Source organism: Danio rerio, chromosome 7, assembly GCF_049306965.1.
Source record: "Danio rerio strain Tuebingen ecotype United States chromosome 7, GRCz12tu, whole genome shotgun sequence".
NCBI lineage: Eukaryota > Metazoa > Chordata > Actinopteri > Cypriniformes > Danionidae > Danio > Danio rerio.
The window spans coordinates 4,478,613-4,494,055 of record NC_133182.1 but is presented as its reverse complement, the minus strand read 5'-3'; positions in this window follow the sequence as shown (position 1 = coordinate 4,494,055).

Below are 15,443 nucleotides of genomic sequence, written 5' to 3'. Positions count from 1 at the left end.
CCGCGAAGACCCACTCTGGACCGGGAGACACACTCGTTCGCTCTGAAGTGCTGATCAGCAAGAGGAACCCTCATCGACTCACTCAGAAAGGATCTGAAGCGAAAAGGATGGCGTCTGCTGGCTTCAGGTGTGCTTATATGCTGAGATAATTGCAGATGTCGCACACCTGCGCAAGCTTACGCTGCCAATTAATTTCATTCATTGGCCCGTTCAATACTCTCCAGATAAGCGGCTTCTGATCCGAATCCTCCCATTCATGGCACTGAAGTTCCCCAACCGAAGGGGAACAGTGGAGACATCCTGGTCTGTGGTTTATTGCTAATTTGGTTTTAGCTTTCCTCATTTGTTTTTCCTGTTGCTGTCATCTCATGACCTCAGTGAACAACAATGTGCTTCTGTGTCAAACCCTACAACAGATCTTTAACCTTGAATATTAAATTTTATATATTATCTACTGTGTATTTAGATGATCGTTTAAACAGTTAAGGTTCTCAAGAGTTTGTTCAGTTTCTTATTCACATCTAAAAGTGTCTTAACAGTCAGAAGTAGGAATTTTAGCAGTAAAATATAGAGTAATTATACATAATTTTTCTTTAGATGTGCTGTTTTTGGGACTAAAAATTGATTTCTAAATCTAAAATGTTGGGGATTGAGCTTTTGATTTCTACCGTTTTGTTAATTGTATGTGTTTTTGCATTATTTAGCTTTCTCTCTATGCCACACCTTGTTGCATGCATTCAACTAATTCGATTTTACCTCAATTTTAATTTAACATAATGCAAAGAAACTGTTATGTAGAAGGTGTTAATTATTCTATTGCTGAGGGCCAGAAGTTAAATGGAAAGGATGTTATTACTTGTGTAATAAAGTTCTGTAGCATAGTGTCACAAGAAGGGCCTGGTCGAACGGCCCACATGGAGTTAGAGCAGGCTGAAAGCACAGCAAGCTCGAGGGTAGGTAAATCAAATGCATTACTAACATCTTTGTTTTACAGTGACTGGGATAGAGAGATGATAATCAAAGCCTGGCCTAACAACAGATGGGGAGAGAGAGCCAGGACCAAAGAGCCGTGGAGGAGGAAACTGAACTTTATGTTTATTGAAAATAAAACAAATAATTAAAAAGCCTCTATTAGAGTCCCCTATTTTTCTTTTTTTTAAAAGTAGACCTGATTTTAAATCTTTAACCGTTTTGTGTCGACATCATTACAAAGCATTGTATGGAGCACAAGAGCCAGGAAAAATTTAACCTTCCCTCCAAACACTAGAGGACTTCGGAGGATGCTCCTGAGTGACTGGTGCTTGTTGCAAGCATGACAGGAGTTTGGCGATTGCAGTCCGCTCAGACACGATCATATGCAATGTCAACATTATTTTTCTAAAAGTCAAAAAATAATGATGAGATCTTCCAATTACCCGGATCAAGCATTTTATTGCTATAGTATTTAAATAAACATTACTTTATAATGGCATTTAATTGAGAACTGTTAGAGAGGCGGGACTTGACATACCTGTCTATCATTCTCATGACGCAGCACAAAGCAGAGCTATGCAGAGAAGCGCCCGCAGCTATGGGGAATGGCCTCATCCTATGTGCCTTTGTGTGTTATTGTGTGCGTCTATAACGAACTGTGAGTACACATTCTGATCTAAAGGACAGTCGTTCTCATTTCAGTAACTAATGATCGAGTGATTTGCCGTTTATACGCTATTAGCGGGACATTCAGAAATGACAGGGTTAAGCTCATTCAGCGTGTTCGCCGCATTCACGTGCTCTCGCACGAGTTTATGATCGCTAGTTATTTGTAAATTATGTTCTATACATGCCTGTTTATGTCCTCATGCTATTACAATGGGATTTACTCATGACAAGTGTTTTAAGAAGTAATTTTTTCTGGGCTTAATGCCAGTTTTGAGTACTTTCGGTTTTGACATGCTGATTGTACTGCACAGCGAAAGTGAAACCATTACATCACGTTTACTGCTCGCTCGATGAAGCGTTGTACTTGATGCATATATCATAATATTGTACTGTGACTATATATGGTGAATGTTATTTGTGATCTAGATGTCTAATTATGTTATACTGATTATTTTATTATTTCTATTTCATTGTAGAACAACACACGCCTATACACACACCTCTTTAGTGTTCAATAAACAAGTTTGATTGACCTTAACTGCCTGATCCACTCCTGTGTTCTGATCGACACCCCAAGGGCAAGGCTAGAGAAATTAGAACCTCCTCAGAATACAATCCTAACCTAACAACCCAACAAGAACACTATACATTAAGAACACTATATATTATTCTATTATCTAAAAACACACGTATTAAGTCAGTTCTGTTTTTGGAGCTGAAAGCTGAAGTTATGTACTTAAACATATTTTTAAACTTAACCATAACCTGCTGTCTAGAAAACCCTCTGGATTATCTGGTCATGGTGTGTTTAATAAATGTGTAAACTCTGTAGGACACTGGGCCTAGAGATGCAGGTTTGGAAAACAGCACATTTACTTGCACACTGATAAGCTAATAGCTTACAAAATCAGCCCTTTGGAAAATCTTGTAGTCCTGGCGGTGAGTCTAGAAAGCAGGTTGTGACATTTTTCACTCAGTAAAACAGGTAAACGATAATGGTAGTCTAAAACTGTCCATTTACCAGTATTACATTGTGAAAGGGATATTGTTATACATATGTGAAGTATATTTATAAACAAATTTCGAAAGGATCACGTGCTTATGATTGTTCACAGCTGTTCCAACTTTAGCTAATGACTGATTATCCTATCAGACGATCCTTAACTCACTATAAATAACCAGACTTTTCTCATCTTAATATCTTTGTCTTGAAGAAAGCTCTGCTCCGCAACTACAAACGCTACAAGCGCTACAAGCTTCAACCTACAAGCTTCAAGCTAAAAGCTTCAATCTACAAACTACAGCAGCAACAACTACTATTACTACCATTTCAAACAACTCCAACAATTTCATCAACAGCTTAAACAACACCTAAACCTTCCACTTCAAAGTGCCACCACAACGCATCTGCTGTGTCTTCAACCCTATTCCCCAGCAAGATATCAGCCAACACTCCAAAGCTATTGCAATGAAACTGAACCCTCACCTTCTCCTAGCAGTACACATGCGATCCATCATTTAACAGCTTGTTTGCTGGGATATGTTCAGCAGAGCAGCAGCTCTAGTCATATATATATCATAGTTCTACTAAGTGGTGACATCGCTTTTAAGTCTTATTAAGTTTGATGTTGGCAATTATATATATATATATATATATATATATATATATATATATATATATATATATATATATATAATTTATTTATATATATTTATTTATTTATATATATATATATTTATATATATTTATTTAAAAAATAAATAAATAAAATAATAATAATAATAATATAAATCAACTAATTAATTAAATAAATAATTTAATTAATAATAAAAATAAAAAATAATAAATAAAAATTCAATAGCCACTTAACTTCTGAAAAGATTAATACCCAACCAGTAAATATTAGCCAGCTATTGGAAAACATTATGCCATCAAGCACAGAAGTCCAATTGTAATACGCCAGTGACTCATGTGTTGATATACAAGATTATATAGCAAGTCAGTTGGATGTGGGAAAAAAAAAAAAAGATAAAGAAACAAAATTCCCACTTGACTGTTATAAATAGAAGTTTAAACTCCACTTCACTATCACTTCACCTGCTCAGTCTTCAAGAGGTAACAGTTTTCCAGGACTACCAGACAAGCCACACCCCATATCTTCAGCTCTCCATCGATATGCCATGCTGTGGGGGACGAACACCCCTACCATCCTTACACATAGAGACAACGAAGCTATCGGGCCATGCATTTACTAAGGCGCTTCCATTTACAGTCGCCCATGCCCTTTTTAAGACGCCTCGCATGGATATCAGCTAAAACAATTTCATGTCTGCCATACATGTATTATGTTGTAAAGACTTGATTGTCAGAAAGCCCACTAGGAACCGAAAATATTCAGCGAGTTTCACACGGACTGTTATTAGCGGTGCAACTTCCCATACTCGGATGCCGGGCCAGATCCCAATGCGCTCCTTTTCTTCCTACATGTTGTGCGTTCATGCACCAAATGTGAGTAATAATGTGACAATCACTGAGTGAACATTTACACCTTTCATATAAGAGACTGTTTGTTATATATGACGACGATCGCGCCGCGATCATAGGGAAATATCGATCGCGATAGCCGCGAGAGAATACAGTGTGCAATATACGCTGCGTCATTCCACCTATTGCCTTTTACTGCCATTTAACTATAATTAGTTTGTTTGTTATAACATATATATTTGTTCCTTTATTATCACTGTTTAATCATTGTATATATGGTGTGATTTCTCATTGAAGTGAATGTGTAAAGATACCTTATAGTTATACTGTATTCCTCATCTGTTCTACAGACCACAACATACTTGAAGGAAAGTTTGATGGCACTGACTGCTTAATAATTGTTATTAAAGAAGTTTGAAGAGGATTACTTCTTTGTTGCCTGATTCTCTTACCGGAATCAATGTCCATATTTGTCCGCCAGTAGAACTGTAAATTTACTCAGTTGACAGAGGCATAGTACCCCGTCACATTGATTTCTAATTCTGTTTGTTTTTCAATCTCATAGATCATGACTGCCGGCTCCAGAGGCTGACCCCATCCAACCTATTATACTCCACACTTTCAATCTCTCAATCCACCCCACCATATCTGATCTAATTTCTTTATTGAGCCCCTTCAGTTGGTTTTGGCGGATATTACCAAGGGCGCGGGTTCACTTCACTATGGCCCCCCCAAATGTTCGAAATTCTCAGAACCAACAATCATCCCCTTTTGAACTATATCCCATCATCGCCGCGGCTATCTTGCGGGGCGACGAATGGGCTGCATCTAGCATCCTTGTACACTGCGACACTAAAGCGGCTGTCCAATGCATCATTAAGGGGCATTCTCATGCCATCAAGGCGCTAGACTTGGACTACAGCCAATAAACAGTTTTTTATAGTTGCTGAACATGTATCAGGGCTCCAGAGATGGATCCCCATCCTACACCAGTCTCACACTATCCAGAAATGATATTGCCCAACTCTCTCCCCCCTCTTTACTGATGATGCTAATTGTCCAGTAACAGGTTTTTTGGTTTCAAAAACGCCTACTTCGCCTCAGGATTCCCCCCAGAACCATTCTCCAGCCACTCATTCAGAATTGGGGCAGCCACCACAGCAGCCTACCATGGGTTCTCCCAATGGCAGATTCAGATCCCCGGACGATGGTCTTCCGAAGCCTTCAAATCATACATCTGCCTCAGCCGCTACCATCTCAAGGAAGCCCAGCTGATCCTCTCCAGCTGACACCCAACCACCGGAGCTCAAGGGCCCGAGCACGACTCTGCCATTTCCTCCTATTTTCCCTCTTAGTAGCCTCTTAGCTACATTTCTTATTCTCTTCTCCCAAGCGCGAGCTATACTCCGCTTCCCCCTCATTCCCTACCCCCCTCCGCTCCAACTCTCTTTAGTTACTCTCAACCTCTACCCCCGCAGGGGTCCTGCCAAGCCCATCCCCAGCCCAACCCTTACGCCTGTTTCACACCGCAAGCGTCAGCAGCGCGTGAGCAGAGCGTGAGCAGCGTGTATGTTGAACAGAAGCAGCACACAGGCGTTTGCCTTTCACACCAGCTGCGTCTGCAGTGCGCAGCTCTTCGGCAGCTGCTGCAGAGATCAAACTATCTCTGTTTATTGTATCTAGTTACCCATGTCTCTCTATATACAAATACACTTTTTAAACTTTTTATCTACACCAAGGCCCCTCATATGCTGTTTCTTTTACCTGCAAATGTTTATTTTACAAATTTTAAAGATCAAATAGTACTGTATGCTTCTCAAGCTAGATGAGAAGTTCTACAGTCAGAAGACAATCGCCTGTGATATCATGTCATTTGTTTTTTGATTGTCAGGTTGCTGTAAGCCTATATATAATAATATTTATATAATATAGTTATAATGATATTTATACAGATCAAACTAGTGTTACCTTCTCCGTTTCAGTGATGTCCAGCGGCAGAATAACAGCTCGTTAATTCATGCTCGTGCAGAGGATGAGACGGACAAAAGTAACCCATGCATGCCATTCTTTTACTTATTTTCGTGTTGTCAGATTCACAGTGCAAACAGCTCCCGGTAGGAATAACTCGATTGAACATAAAACAAAGCCCATTAAAACTTTCTTCCTCTGCTCAGCTGCACAGCACACAGCGAGTTAACATCATCCAGCATGCGCGCCGAACTACACTACCCACAATACACTTCGCTATGGACTACAAATCCCGTAAATATTCTATTTCCCCTCTCCTTAAACACTAGCGTGCAACTTAAGCAAAACTGATACTAAAATTGTTTTACATTTGGTTTTGTAGTTCAGGCCTAAATAAATGTTTGTGCCGTTTTTAATCGTTTATGTTCATTTGATTGACTTTATATGAACCATTTGACATTATTAACCAATTTATTGGGTAAAAATGCTACTTTTTACTGTCATTCAATGTGTTTTGGTCATTATCAATGCACTGTCACTTTAATTAAGCATGAGCAGCGCGTCAAAAATAGACCCAGCGCCGAAACTATCACTGCACTGCTGCTTCGGCGATGCTCACGCCTCGCTCTGACGCGCTGCTGCTGCATGCGGTATGAAAACTCTAATCTGTTAACATGGATGCCGAAAACACACGCGCTGCTCACGCTCTGCTCATGCGCCGCTGACGCTTGCGGTGTGAAACAGGCATTAGCAGCCACTCGCTAGCAAGAGCCCTCACCTCCCCCTCCTTCCTCCCATCTCTTGCTAGACCCTGCCCCAACCCCCCCTCCCCCCCCCCCCCCCCCCCCCCCCCACGGCTTTGATCCCCGCAGGGATCGCCCCGAGCTTCGACCCCCGCAGGGGTCTCACTGCCCCCCCCCCCCCAGCCACTAGTTCCCACCCCCACCCCTTTACCTTTTCCGACCTCAAGATACTTAGCCCCTCTTTCTATCTCCCTTCCAGCATTTAATAGCCCCTTCTTTTTCTACTTTCAGCGTTCTCCGTCCCCCCTTTTTCTGATCCCCTTTTCCGTGTCCCATCCCCCCCGCCCCCCGCTTATCTTTTCAGCTTGAGTTCCTCCGCTTCTTTTCTCTTTAGCGACCAGTTCAGTCGCAATACTATCTTCTAGCTTTGAGTTTCTCCGTTACTCTCTCTCTATTCCATAGGTCATCATTCCTCAGCTCTAACTCCCGCAGGAGTGACTAAAACGAGCTTCGATTACCGCAGGAATCATGCCACGGCCACCTCTCGCTAGAGTCTTCACCACCCCCCCATTCTCCCAGACTCCAGCAAGAGTATCGCCCCCGCAGGAGTTACTCTGAGCTTCAACTCCCGCAGGAGTCAATCACTTCCCCTCCCCGGCCACTAGAGGAAAAAATAAATAAATTCTCTCCTAACTTTTCTTCTTTCTGACGTTGAGTTCCTCCGTCCCTCTTTCTATCACCCTTCCGGCATTTATGCGCCCCTTCTTTTCTTTATAACAGCGCCGAGCGCTTCTGCTACCTCCCCCCCCAAACCTTTTACCCCCACTTCCCCCTCCCCCTCCTTTCACAGCGTTGAGTTACTCCACTAATTTTCTTCCTTTAGCATAAGTTTACTGCTATCTTTCTTTCTTCTAGTGTTGAGTCATCCACTATCCTTTTCTTCCTTCCACATAGGCCCTCACTTCCTTAGTTCTGACTCCCACGGAGTCCCCCTAGCTTCAACTCCACAGGAGTTCCTACCCCACCCCCCCCCCCCTAACTCACACCCCTTTTCCGCCGGAGTCAACACCGCCCAAAAACCTTTCCTGACTCCCACGAAAACCCCGCCCACCCTAGCTCTGGCTCCCGCAGGAGTCACTCCCAGCCCCTCCTACGCCACTGCCTAGACTCCCCCGGAGTCGCTTTCAAAACTCTGCACTAGCAAGAGCATCTCTATCTCCTTCCACAAAGTTATATCCAGCAGCCGGATATAGCATTGTCTTAAGCCTCTTGGGGGGTTTCTTTGATACGCGGCTGCTGTCCCATGCGCAAAAGGCTTCTTTGGGGAGTCATCGAGATCTACCTGAGCTCAAACTCCCCTCTCGCCTTGCAACAGGAGGGAGCTCAGGGCTCTCTCCCGGGACAGCACGCCAAACTAGCTTTATTATCAATCATCAGCTAAGTGTGAACTCTTAAAGTGAAGTTTATTTATAAAGAAATTTCGTGAGGATCACGTGCTTATGATTGTTCAAAGCTGTTCCAACTTTACATAATGACTGATTATCCTATCAGACGATCCTTAACTCACTATAAATAACCAGACTTTTCTCATCTCAATATCTTCGTTTTGAAGAAACCCCCCCACCCAACCGATCAGCGCTGTTGCCTCACAGCAAGAATGCCCCTGGTTTAATTCCTTTCCAAACCAGACAGCATTTCTGTGCGGAGTTTGCTCGTTCTCCCCGTGGTCGCGTGGGTTTTCCCCGGGTCCTCCGGTTTCCTCCCACAGTTCAAAAACAAGCACTCTAAACAATTAATCCAAACATTTTTTGCTAAACTCTTGAGTACACCTTTCCGCTTCCATATCTGACACTTAACTACAACAAGCAAGAGGGGGAGTCATCGAGATCTACCTGAGCTCAAACTCCCCTCTCGCCTTGCAATGGGAGGGAGGTCAGGGCTCTCTCCTGGGACAGCACACCAAACTAGCTTTATTATCAATCATCAGCTAAGTGTGAACTCTTGAAATATATTCATTATTTTTTTTGTATAATTTAATATTTTTGTTTGTTTATAAAACATGAATTAATTTGTATATGTGCACATCCTTATTCATTTGCTTATGTACACAGCAGGGTCTGATGTACTGTATGGACAATATTTACATCTCTGACACAAAACTGAAGGATGAACAGTGAGTTATAGTTCTAATAAGAGTCAGATATTTTTATTGTTCTGGTTAAACTTCATTCAGTGTCATTCATTTGACATAAATGCAAAAGTATTAAAAAGAGTAAAATGCAAAACTAGCTTTTTATAAAAGGCATAGGGAGTAGGATTGGTTGATGTCCATCAGTTTGGTATCATACGATGTCTAATGTGAAACATCGCGATGGATGATGGCATCGTCATTGTCAAATCATAAATAAATAAAGATATGTTACACACAAATGACCACGTGTCAATCACTTTTTCCGCTGGACTCTGGCGTGAATAGGCAGAGTGATTTGTGTCGTTATAATGACGTCCACAAACTTGATTGTTAAAAAAGGTGCCAAACCAACAGTATCTGAGGTTTTCGTTAAAATTACTAAATACAAGTGTAGCATGGACAGTTTGAAATTCACAAAACCCACGACCACTTCAGAGATGAAACTTGTTTATTCTGAAAAGAATAAATAAACAGCAGTGGAGCAACTGGACTCTCTCTCTCTGTCTTCAACACACACACTCGTACAGTATATAGAGCCATGCGCTCGTCAGCAGTGCAAAACGTCGGACTCACTTTACAAGATACAATATTAAATTAAATGCATATAAAAGGGAAAAGTGGAAAATAAATATACATAATATATATAAAACATCTGATTAAACAAAACATGTTCATTCACATATAACTGTAAACCTTTCCTTTTTATATAAGCAAAATTAATTAACATACCTGAAAAGAATAAATAAACAGCAGTGGAGCAACTGGACATCGACTGGACTCTCTGGCTGCGTCCGAAACCGCCTACTACTCAGTAGGTACTGTATTTGAATTTAAACGTACTACTCGGCCGTTAGAAAAGTACGTTCTATACAGTATGAATGTGAAAGTATGAATGGAATTCGGACGTACTACACCCGCCATTTTGTCATGGTCACGTGACCTACCTGCGTAATTTGCGTTGCTTCACTCCCATTCATGAATTCGCTCGCGGGGCATCATGGGATAGCGCAGCGTGCATGAGATGCGCACTCCAGAATTTCGCCGGAAGTAGTAAGTCATCCGGGTGCTTCTCCCATACTGATTTTCGAATTCTATGTATTCGGACATACCACTCGGCTCGCATACTGATTTTGGCGTACTGTATAGTATGAAAGTATGCGGTTTCGGACGCAGCCTCTCTGTCTCCAACACACACACTAGCAAAACCGAGCACAATGCTAAACAGTTAGCAGTATAAACCTTATGAATAAATCAAGCTTAAACTCAACACATCAAACTTCATTTACAACAATCCATCGTTAGATACACTTATACACACTTACATAATTGTTGTCAAGCAGGATATACTCATATTTATCAATATTGTGCTCATACCACATATATAGATGAGAGACGGAGAGCCATGCGCTCGTCAGCAGTGCAAAACGTCGAACTGACGATTTCAGCACATGCGCACTCTCTAGAAAGCCAGAAGTGTTCCGCTAAAGTTGCTTCCCCCTCAAACATCACCCCAAAATTTGTTCCGCTATCCAAACAGCACTGATTAACCATAAACAATAGGAACAAAATTACGAAGTTCATAACCCATAAAAATAACATAATAACATTACATATGAGACTTCAGTTTGACAAAAAGATTAGTAGTAATAGTAAACAGTAAAAGGACAGTAAAGGAAAATAATACAAATTGCTTTCAGTTTCTACTTCCATGAATTAAATAAAAATAAATAAATAAATAAAACGAGAAAAAGTATTTTTCACACTGTTACACAAGCGTGAAAGCGAAAGACCGAAGCAATGTACTGACGCTGTGACACGTTACTTGGCAGATTCAAAACACTAAAGAGTTGTTAAATTAATTAATTAAATTAAGATTAATTAAATATCTTGTTTAACTACTATAGTGAGAAGCGATCCAGCGGTACATCCTTGATAAACTGTCCGACATTCACTGCTCTCTGTAGCTCAGGCAGTGTCTGTCTTGTGTGTGGTCATGTGATGTGCACTTTCAGTGGTATAGTGTGGATGGAGGGCTGTTCAGAAATGCTAGGTGAAACGCCAGTAAAGACAAGAAAAGTAGGCAAAATCTAAATGCGGACGGGCCAATTGGCCTGTGCCCATAATGCCCATAGATTATTCCGGCCCTGTCCATCACTACTGTGTCTAACTTGAGGATAGGTAGATGGTTGTGGTAGATGATAGTGTTCATGTGTCCTCTGAATACAGGTTTCAAAAAATGTATGACTGCGTTTTTATTATACAATATTTATCCTGTTGATTTTGAATCTTGCACCTAACAAATATCCTCATTCAGAAATAAAACTGAAACTAATACTGTAACTGATAAAAACTAAAACTAAGACATTTTAAAAAATAGAAACTAATAAAAACTAGGAAATCTGCCACTAAAACTAATTAAAACTAACTGAATTTGAAAACAAAAAGTCAAAATGAAATAGAAATTAAAACTAATGAAAAATCTAAAACTATTATAACCTTGCGTCTCACAGCAAGAAGGTCACTGGTTTGAGCCTCAGTTGGGTCAGTTGGCGTTTCTGTGTGGAGTTTGCATGTTCTCCCCATGTTGGTGTGGGTTTCCTCCAGGTGCCTCAGTTTCCCCTAGTCTAAAGACATGCGCTATAGGGGAATTAGGTAGGCTACATTGTCCTTAGTGTATGTGTGTGACAAGTGTGTATGATGTTTCCCAGAGATGGGTTGCAACTGGAAGGGCATCTGCTGCGTAAAACATGTGCTGGTTAAATTGGCGGTTCATTCTGCTGTGGCGACCCTGAATTAATAAGTAAATTGAACATACCAAATTGGCATCATAGTCAAGCTCTTAGCAAGTCGTATATCTCCCCTTAGTGTGACAGGTGTTAATAAGAGTATTAATTTAATGCATTTCACCAATAGTCCCTCCTTTTAATTTTCGTGCATTTGTTTTGCATCAATTTGTTTAGACATATGTTAGAATTTAGTTTTTACTTTATTTGTGTTGTTTAATGAAAATAGTTTTATAGTTGTATTGCGCGCAACTTCACTTCCGGTTGCCGCCCAACGTCACTTCCGGTTGCCGCGCTGAGTTCTCAGACCGTATTGAGTGTGCTGAGGAGAGGTGGGAAAATTTACAACCGAAATCATTTCAACTTATTGTGCTGTTTTCTGATTCATCCAGTTTGCTCTGATCTGACGCTTGAGCGACAATAAACCCACCATCAGCAGTACCAGTGGCCTATCTCATTATTGTACGCAACGCAGAGAGTGCGAACACCGGTTACATTAGCATCCCAATATCTGTCATTAGCCAGAAATAAGTCAGGTGAGTTTATCAAGAACTACCTGAGCTCACACTTCCCACTTGCCCTGCTCACAGGAGGGAGTCCAGGGCTCAAAGATATTATAAGCTTAGGGCTCTCTCCCGAGACAGCAAACAAGCTTTATTACCAATCATCTAAATGTGAATTGAAGTTATTTGAATTGAACTTTTTCTTAACTTACTGCAGTCCTGTCAGACAGGAATTTTACTTTCCGTAGTGTGCTGAACCTGTCATGGAAAATAGTTCAAATGTCAAAGTTATTTTTCAAAGTAAAAAATAAAGTAATCATGAGATCTTCCAGGTATCAGGTTGCACTGCTCTCCTCACACAAACATTCTTTACACACATAAGTGCAAATAGTGTATAGATGCAAACAGCACATCAAAACAGGAATTTTCCTCCATAAACTAATTTGATTTGCGTTATCTGTGAAATTGTCAGACTTTTTTTAACCAGGGCATTTTATTTTGTTTTGTTCCCTTATATTTCAATATTTGCAAATAGTTTTTTAGTAGTTCACAAAGTGAATCAAACATAATTTGACCTAAACACTCAACATTAATTAATATATTTAGAAAAAAATTATGTGGATATGTAGATGTTTATTTGTTAATTTTCTTTTCGGCTTTACACATGCACTACGGCCAATTTCGCTTATTTACCTATTGTCACACCTGTTGCAGTGCCCTAGTTTGGACACTTGAGGGCACTAGTTTGTTTTGTAGTTTCACTTCATTTCCCATAATCCTTTGTATTACTGATTGTGTTATGTTACAGCTGTTTTGTGTTTGTTAATTTTGTCCTGTCTTTATAAACCCTCTTGTCCTCTTTTAGTTGCTTTAGGATTCTGGTATGTTTGTCTGGTTATCTAGTTTTTTTTGTATTACGATTATTATTGGATTCCTGTTTGTGTTCGTTTTTGTTAGCACTTGTTAGCACTCCCACCCTGTCCTTGTATTTACCTGTTTTTTTTTTTTTTGGATTTTTGCCAGTTCCTTCGTCTGGTCATCTAGTTTTTGTATCTTGCTTATAGCTCTGTGCAAGATTTGGAAATCTGTCTTTTTGGGTACCTTTGTCTTTTTGTTAATAAATTGCTGCACTTGGATTTTTGCATTTTGTGATCATTCCCTATTTCGTGACATAATCCTAGGGCCATTCAAATCCAGCAGCAGAATTTTTTTTGTTTGGCTGTTTTTTTTGGGAGGATGAGTTTTCAGATTCTTTCGCCTGCATCTGAGAAGGAATGAGTGCTTCGTCTCCAGGCATTAGTGGCTGAACGCCCATAGGGTTTGGAGGTAGGAGCCTTTGCACAGTCATTTTGGACCTTGTCAGTGGGACTGAGACTGTCTGACTATGAACTTAGTAACATCTTTAATCAATGTCTGGATCATCCTTTATCGATGAAGGAGATGGAGGATCTGAAGATTGTTCAATTTTGAGATTTTGTTATGCATCTTAAGTGTAATAGTTTTGAACTTGATTCGTTTTCCAAAATTGGCATCACCCCCGGATCTCCACCTCAAACAACCATCATTCCTGAATGTGTCATTGAGGCTGTAGAATGTTTTGACACTTTCTCTAATATTCTGGCCAGTGTCAAGTCTCTGCCTAAATCGATGGATCCTTTAGGATCTCAGCCTGCAGTGATCACTACTCCAGAGAATTTGATTGAGTTCACTGTTTCTCCAGGACCTCTTTCAATGATGGCTGATGACATGGAGGCTCTCCTCAAGAGATCTGCTAGTCATGAATCGTTCAGTAAGATAGCCATTACTCCAGACTTTTTGCTCAGGATTGTCACAACCTTACAGCCTTTGCCCAAAGTGATCAGCAGTTCAGAGATTTTGTTTAGTATTCCTGCTCATTTAAAGATTCAGCCTGAGATGACTGTTAGTTCAGTATCTGCTCCAGAAATCACCTTTGAGTCCTCATCCTCCATTGCTTTTGAACTGTTTTCTATTTTTTCTGATTCTTTTTCAAGACTCGTTGAACCTTATTTTTTTAAGATTGTTGAGGCTTCATTTTTAAGTTTCTTAGAGCCTTCGTCCTCAAGCGCCGGTGAGCCTTCGTCCCCAAGCGCCGGTGAGCCTTCAGCCTCAAGCGCCGGTGAGCCCTCGCCCTCAAGCGCCGGTGAGCCCGCTTTCATTTCACAACCCAGATCTAGGGGTAAGCCTCTTCCTAAGCTGGAAAGGCCCTTGCCACCGAAACAAACTTTTGTTCCAAACAGACCAAAGTTTAATTCATCACTGTCTGGGTGGCCTTATACCTTAGGCTGGCCACCAATTCCAGCATTTGTACCACTATGGTGGCCTTTAGTTTGGGCATCACATCCTCAAAGCTCACTGGACTTCACCTTGGCTTGTATGGTTCCACCTTGTTTCCATGTAAGTTATAGTTTATGTATGTTTGAACCACCATCCCTCCCCCTGGTCAACCTCCATTCCACCTCCCTCCTAGTTAAGAGATCAAGTGGGAGTGTCTGGAATCCACTCCCTTTGAGCGGGGTAATGTCACACCTGTTGCAGTGCCCTAGTTTGGACACTTGAGGGCACTAATTTGTTTTGTAGTTTCACTTCATTTACCATAATCCTTTGTATTACTGATTGTGTTATGTTACAGCTGTTTTGTGTTTGTTAATTTTGTCCTGTCTTTATAAACCCTCTTGTCCTCTTTTAGTTGCTTTAGGATTCTGGTATGTTTGTCTGGTTATCTAGTTTTTTTTGTATTACGATTATTATTGGATTCCTGTTTGTGTTCGTTTTTGTTAGCACTTGTTAGCACTCCCACCCTGTCCTTGTATTTACCTGTTTTTTGGATTTTTGCCAGTTCCTTCGTCTGGTCATCTAGTTTTTGTATCTTGCTTATAGCTCTGTGTAAGATTTGGAAATCTGTCTTTTTGGGTACCTTTGTCTTTTTGTTAATAAATTGCTGCACTTGGATTTTTGCATTTTGTGATCATTCCCCATTTCGTGACACCTATAGCGCATGTGTTTGGATTGTGGGGGAAAGCGGAGCACCCGGAGTAAAGCCACAGACATGAACATGGGGAGAACATGCAAACTCCACACTGCAACACCTCCCCTCGAAACACAGAAATG